This window comes from Triticum urartu, chromosome 5 (genome assembly GCF_003073215.2).
Source record: "Triticum urartu cultivar G1812 chromosome 5, Tu2.1, whole genome shotgun sequence".
In the NCBI taxonomy this organism is placed as follows: Eukaryota; Viridiplantae; Streptophyta; class Magnoliopsida; order Poales; family Poaceae; genus Triticum; species Triticum urartu.
This window is the reverse complement of record NC_053026.1, coordinates 200,076,107-200,082,106: the sequence shown is the minus strand read 5'-3', so window position 1 is coordinate 200,082,106 and position 6,000 is coordinate 200,076,107.

The following is a 6,000-nucleotide window of genomic DNA, read 5'->3' as shown; positions in this document are numbered from 1 at the left end:
AGATCGAGTCTTGTGGGGAAAAGTGTGCAAACCTCTGCAGAGTGTACAAACTAATCATGATTAGTCGTGTCCCCGGTTGTGGACAATTTCAAGTATCTGGAAGTGAATTATTGGTTGATCTCATCACTCTATTTAATGAAATTGTTGGGTTATTGATGATTTGGTGATTTTGGGATTGAGTTGGGGTTACCTTCTCAATATGGGTAACTTAACTTAGTAGTAAATAAAATATATTCATTTGTTGTAGGGAAAATTTAGCTTTATGCAAAAATTAAACTTAGAGCCTCCACCAGCCAAATATGCATATAGAGATAGACATTCTCATTATTATTCTATGGTGTGAAGTTGCCAGTACATTCAATGTACTGACCTACATGGCTGCAACGTCTCATGTTGTAGGAATTTTACGATGAGTAAGTCATATGATAGGGTTGCGATGTCTACACTCAACTTTGTCGTTGGTGTTGTTCGGACTCCACAACTTTGTTGTTACTTCCGCTATATGGATTGAGGTAATAGTATTTATGTTACTTTTTACATGTGATTGAACTCTATTATAAATCCTCAAGTATTGTGTGCGTCAGCATACCGATCCACGGATGACACTTCAGTAGTCACAAGGATTGGATGTGATACTAGGCATGGAATGGCTATCGATGTATGGAGGAAATATTGATTGTGCGAGTAAGTCAATTCTCCTCACTACCCCAGAGGGTAAACGGATCAAGTATGTGTCCAGGCATGCGCCAAGGAGGACTCAAGTAAATTCGCTCTCGGGAGTTGTTTAGGAGGAAGTGCCAGTTGTGAAGGATTATCCTGATGTATTCCTAGAGGAACTACCAGGCATGCCACCAGATCGAGATATAGAATTTTTGATAGAGCTGTTACCAGGCACCGAACCAATATCGAAGAGACCGTATCTAATGCCCGCAAATCATCTAGAGGAAATTAAGAAGCAGATTAAGGAGTTATTGGAGAAAGGTTACATTCGACCAAGTTCATCACCGTGGGGAGCCCCAGTGCTCTTAGTTGAGAAGAAGGATGGATCGTTGAGGATGGTTGTGGATTATCGTGCACTGAATGTGGTGACGATCAAGAACAAGTACCCACTACCGGTGATCAATGATTTGTTTGACCAGCTATAGGGAGATAAAGTATTCTCCAAGATCGATCTTCGATCAGGATACCACCAACTGAAGATTTGAGAACAGGATATATCTAAGACAGCTTTTACCACAAGATACGGGCTATATGAGTACACTGTCGTGTCTTTCGGTTTGACAAATGCCCCTGCCTACTTTATGAGCATGATGAATAAGGTGTTCATGGAGTTCCTGGATAAGTTTGTTGTGGTGTTCATTGATGATATATTGGTATACTCGAAGAATGAAGAAGAACATAAGGAACATTTGCGCTTAGTTCTCGAGAAGCTTAGGGAACATCAGCTATACACCAAGTTTAGCAAATGTGAGTTTTGGTTGAAAGAAGTTGGATTTCTCGGACATGTTATATCTAGAGAAGGTATAGCAGTCGATCCTTCTAAGGTTAAGTCTATCACAGAGTGGTTGGCACCCACCTCAGTTAGAGAAATACGTAGTTTTCTTGGACTCGCAGGATATTACCAGAGATTCATTGAAATTTTTCCAAGATTGCAAAGCCCATGACAGAGTTATTGAAGAAGGACACCAAGTTCAAATGGACCAAAGAATGTGAGGCCAGTTTTCAGGAATTGAAGAAACGTTTAGTTATAGCCCAGTGCTAATTCTTCCGGATATACGCAAGGATTTCCAAGTGTATTGTGACGCTTCTCGCCAGGGACTTGGAGGTGTACTTATGCAAGACGGAAGAGTTGTTTCATATGCCTCACGTCAGCTTCGACCTCATGAGTTGAATTATGCCACTCATGATTTGGAGCTAGCAGTCGTAGTGCATGCGCTCAAGGCCTGGAGACATTTTCTTATTGGAAACCGTTGTGATGTATACACGGAGCATAAGAGTTTGAAGTATATCTTCACGCAGAAGGAGTTGAATCTCAGGCAGAGGAGATGGTTGGAACTCATAAAGGATTATGATATGAAGCTGCATTACCATCCAGGAAAGGCCAATGTTGTAGCAGACGCGTTGAGCCGCAAGAGTTATGTAAACACTCTCGTAACCGGAGGTTTGCCGCGGGAGTTAACAGACGATCTCAAGGAACTTCATTTGGATATAGTTCCGAGAGGTTTTGTTGCAGCGTTGGAAGTTCAGTCCACGTTGTTGGGAAAGATTCGAGAAGCCCAGAAGACTGATAAGGAAATTTTAGAGATAAAGAAGAAGATGAGTAAAGGAAAAGCCAAAGGTTTTCGTGAGGATGAGCATGAAACTTTATGGTTTGAGGATTGTATTTATGTGCCCAATGATGCAGAGATCAGGAAGTTAATACTTCAGGAAGCTCATGACTCGCCATACTCGATTCACCCCGGAAACACGAAGATGTATTTGGATTTGAAGGAACGTTTCTGGTGGACAGGTATGAAGAAGGATATTGCCGTGTATGTAGCAGTATGCGACGTCTGTCAGAGAGTGAAGGCAGAGCATCAGAAGCCAACAGGATTACTACAGCCTATGCTGATACCCGAATGGAAGTGGGATAAACTTGGCATGGATTTCATCATCGGATTACCTAGGACACGATCAGGTTATGATTCCATCTGGGTAGTAGTAGATCGCTTGACTAAAGTGGCTCACTTTATCCCTGTGAAAACCACCTATACAAGCATGAAGTTGGCCAAGATATATATGACCAGGATCGTATGTCTACATGGAGTTCTGAGGACCATCGTATCTAATAGAGGAACACAGTTTACTTCAAAGTTTTGGAATCAGTTATGCTAGACTTTGGGTACCAGGCTAGAGTTCAGTACAACCTTTCATCCGCAGACCGATGGACACACCGACAGAGACAATCAGATTCTGGAGGACATGTTGAGAGCTTGTGCGCTAGATTATGGCTCTAGATGGGATGATAATTTGCCTTATGCAGAGTTCTCGTACAACAACAGCTACCAGGCTAGTTTGAAGATGGCCCCTTTCGAAGCTTTGTATGGAAGGAGGTGCAGGACACCATTGATGTGGGATGAAGTTGGAGACTGTAGTTGTTCGGACCAGATTTAATCAAAGAGTCTGAAGAGAAGGTTAAGTTGATTCGTGATAGACTAAAGGTAGCTCAGCCCAGGAAGAAGAGTTATGCTGATACTAAACGCAAGGAGGTAGTCTATGAAGTCAGAGATAGAGCATATCTTCATGTGTCACCACTTCGAGGATTTAAACGATTTGGAGTCAAAGGAAAGTTAGCACCACGATTTGTAGGACCATACCGGGTTTTGGAACGTACGGAAGAAGTGGCCTACAAGTTGGAGTTACCTGAAGGTTTGTCAGGAGTTCATGATGTGTTTCACGTCTCCCAGTAGAAGAAGTGCCATGTGGAGATGGCGATATTCCTCTAAGGGATACAGTGCCCCTGGAAGCAATTCAGTTGGAGAGTGACCTAACCTATGAGGAGAAACCCATCAAGATTCTCGAGTTTGCCAGCCGAGTTACACGCAGCAAGGTCATCAAGTTTTGCAAAGTTCAGTGGAGCCACCATACCGAGGAAGAAGCCACCTGGGAGCAAGAAGAAGACCTACGGAAAGACCACCCACACCTATTTTCTAGCCAACCCAAATCTCGAGGGCGAGATTCATCTTAAGGGGGGTAGGTGATGTAGGGTGGAACCCTATGCGGCCGATCTTTCACGAAAGGAGCGGATCCCGCGAAGAACACGAAGAATACGGGGAAGAACGGAGATAAAACACAAGGGGAAACACTCAAGAACAAGTCCAATCACACATCCACTAGATAATCAAACACACAAGATCCACAAGGTACATGAACAACAAAGGGAAAGATACAAGGTAATTAAGGTTCATCTCCATGAGGAGGTCTTGATGGTAGAGTTCATCCCAAATCCAAAGGAGATGGGGGCTTTAATCCTAGAAGGATCCTCCCACACGGGGGTCTTGACGATATATCCCGCAGGATCTTCTCATAGATGGAGGTCTTGGCCTCCAATGGAGTAGTAGTCTCTTTCTCTCTCAAGAGTAGAGTGGTACAAGGAGCAAAGCTCTCTATCAAATGAGCTATCACTTTGCTAACCCTAGGAAGGATTAGGGGAAGGTCTATTTATAGTCTAAGCCACGAAGGGGTAAGTGGGAGAGATATACAAGGCCAAAGTCCCAGCTGCACACAGGCAGGGTCGGACATCCGGTTGGCGTCGGAAGTCCGGTCGCTCGCAGGGGTCCGGTCGTCCGGAGGGCGTCGGACATCCGTCGTTTTGCTTCGGGATGGGTGGCACCAGATTTCAGGTGAGCGTCGGACGTCCGGTGCCTGGGACTTGTCGGACGTCCGGTGTCCGTCAGTCGTCCGGCGGCTGTAGAGGGTCGGACATCTGACGGCTTCCGGTCATCCGGTCGCTGTAGACTTTGCAGCTCCTTCTTCCGTCTTCTCTTCCAGGCTTCCCTCGCGGATGGTGTAGTTGTACACTTGCGCTCGCACTCCTCCTCGTCGTCCGTACCATTCCGACAATACCTATGCATGCACACGAGTGGAGTGTCACGTAGTATACCATCCTCAAAGGGGTCAAGTGAGCACGTGTAAAGGAGATGATTCACCTTTGTGTATGTGAAGTAGATGTCGCACGTGTCACTTGCCGAATGGACTCTTGACATGGTGATGTCTGTAGGATGCTCCACATCATCTCCCCTCCCTTGGGAAAGATCCGACCTCGGATCAAAATCCAAATCACCATGGGAAAGAGATGGCGTCGCCATGTAGGAGTGGTCGATCACCAAGTTCTCGTCATCTTGAAGTTCGAAATGGGCACTCTCCAATGTCGCGCCATCTTGGGATTCCTTCAAAAGGAGCAAAGACAACAAACACTTGGAAAAACAAATGTGGTTAGCGTAAGTGCTAAACCAAGCATTCAAGAGGTGATTTACCAAACAAGTGTCGTCATCATGCAAAGCATATGGTTTGACAAAGGATTGTGACATGGCATATAAGCACATAAATTGAGCACAAGCAAGGATATCATGGAAACAATTATGCAAGTGTGAGGTAGTGATGCAAATGTGCGTGACAAGAGAAGAAGCATCTACCTCATGGTCATAGCAAGCATGCATAAAGCTCTCAATGAAAGGTCTATGGTAGGCATAGGAAGCATTCACAACACCAAATAAAATAAAGTGTCTAAACACATGGGTCAAGTGCAAGACAATCCAAGCATAATGTGCATGGGGTGTAGTGAATATAGTGTGGCAATCAACACAATAGAAAGATCAAGTGTTCATCATGTGTGAGGCAATAAAGGCAAGCATGTAGCAATCGATGGGACATGACATATGTGAAGTGATGACATTGTTGCAACCAAACATATGAGAGGAGCAAGTAATCCAAGAATTGGATGCAACACACAAGGCATATATATCATGATGCATGGAGCGGTGAAAATGACAAGTCGAAGCAAGGTCTCTAACATGTGTGCAATCAAGTGGTCCAAGTCTCATGGTGCAAGCAACACAAGTAGTATGATCCACAATATTCATGCTCATGGTTTTGAAATTCTCAAAAGAGAAGGATATCACCTTGAAAGCGTGTCCTTGTGCGTCCTTCACAATGCCGAAGTACAAGCAAGTGTGATGTAGAATCGTCGTAGTAGGAGGTGGTTTGCTCTCAAGAGCTCGGATTGTCAACTCACGTGATGTGGAAGTTGACACAAAGTCCAAGTATCCTACACATGCACAAAACAAAATAAAGAATGTATGTGCATGGTAGATAAACACATCATCCATCATGATGGTTCTGTTCTTTTGCACATAACCGTTAGAAGCACAAGCGCATGAATAATATGATGCAACAATGGCTATATTCATGGCACTAGGTATATGGTGCAAAGAGGCAAGACAAGCATGCTTCACAAGAAAA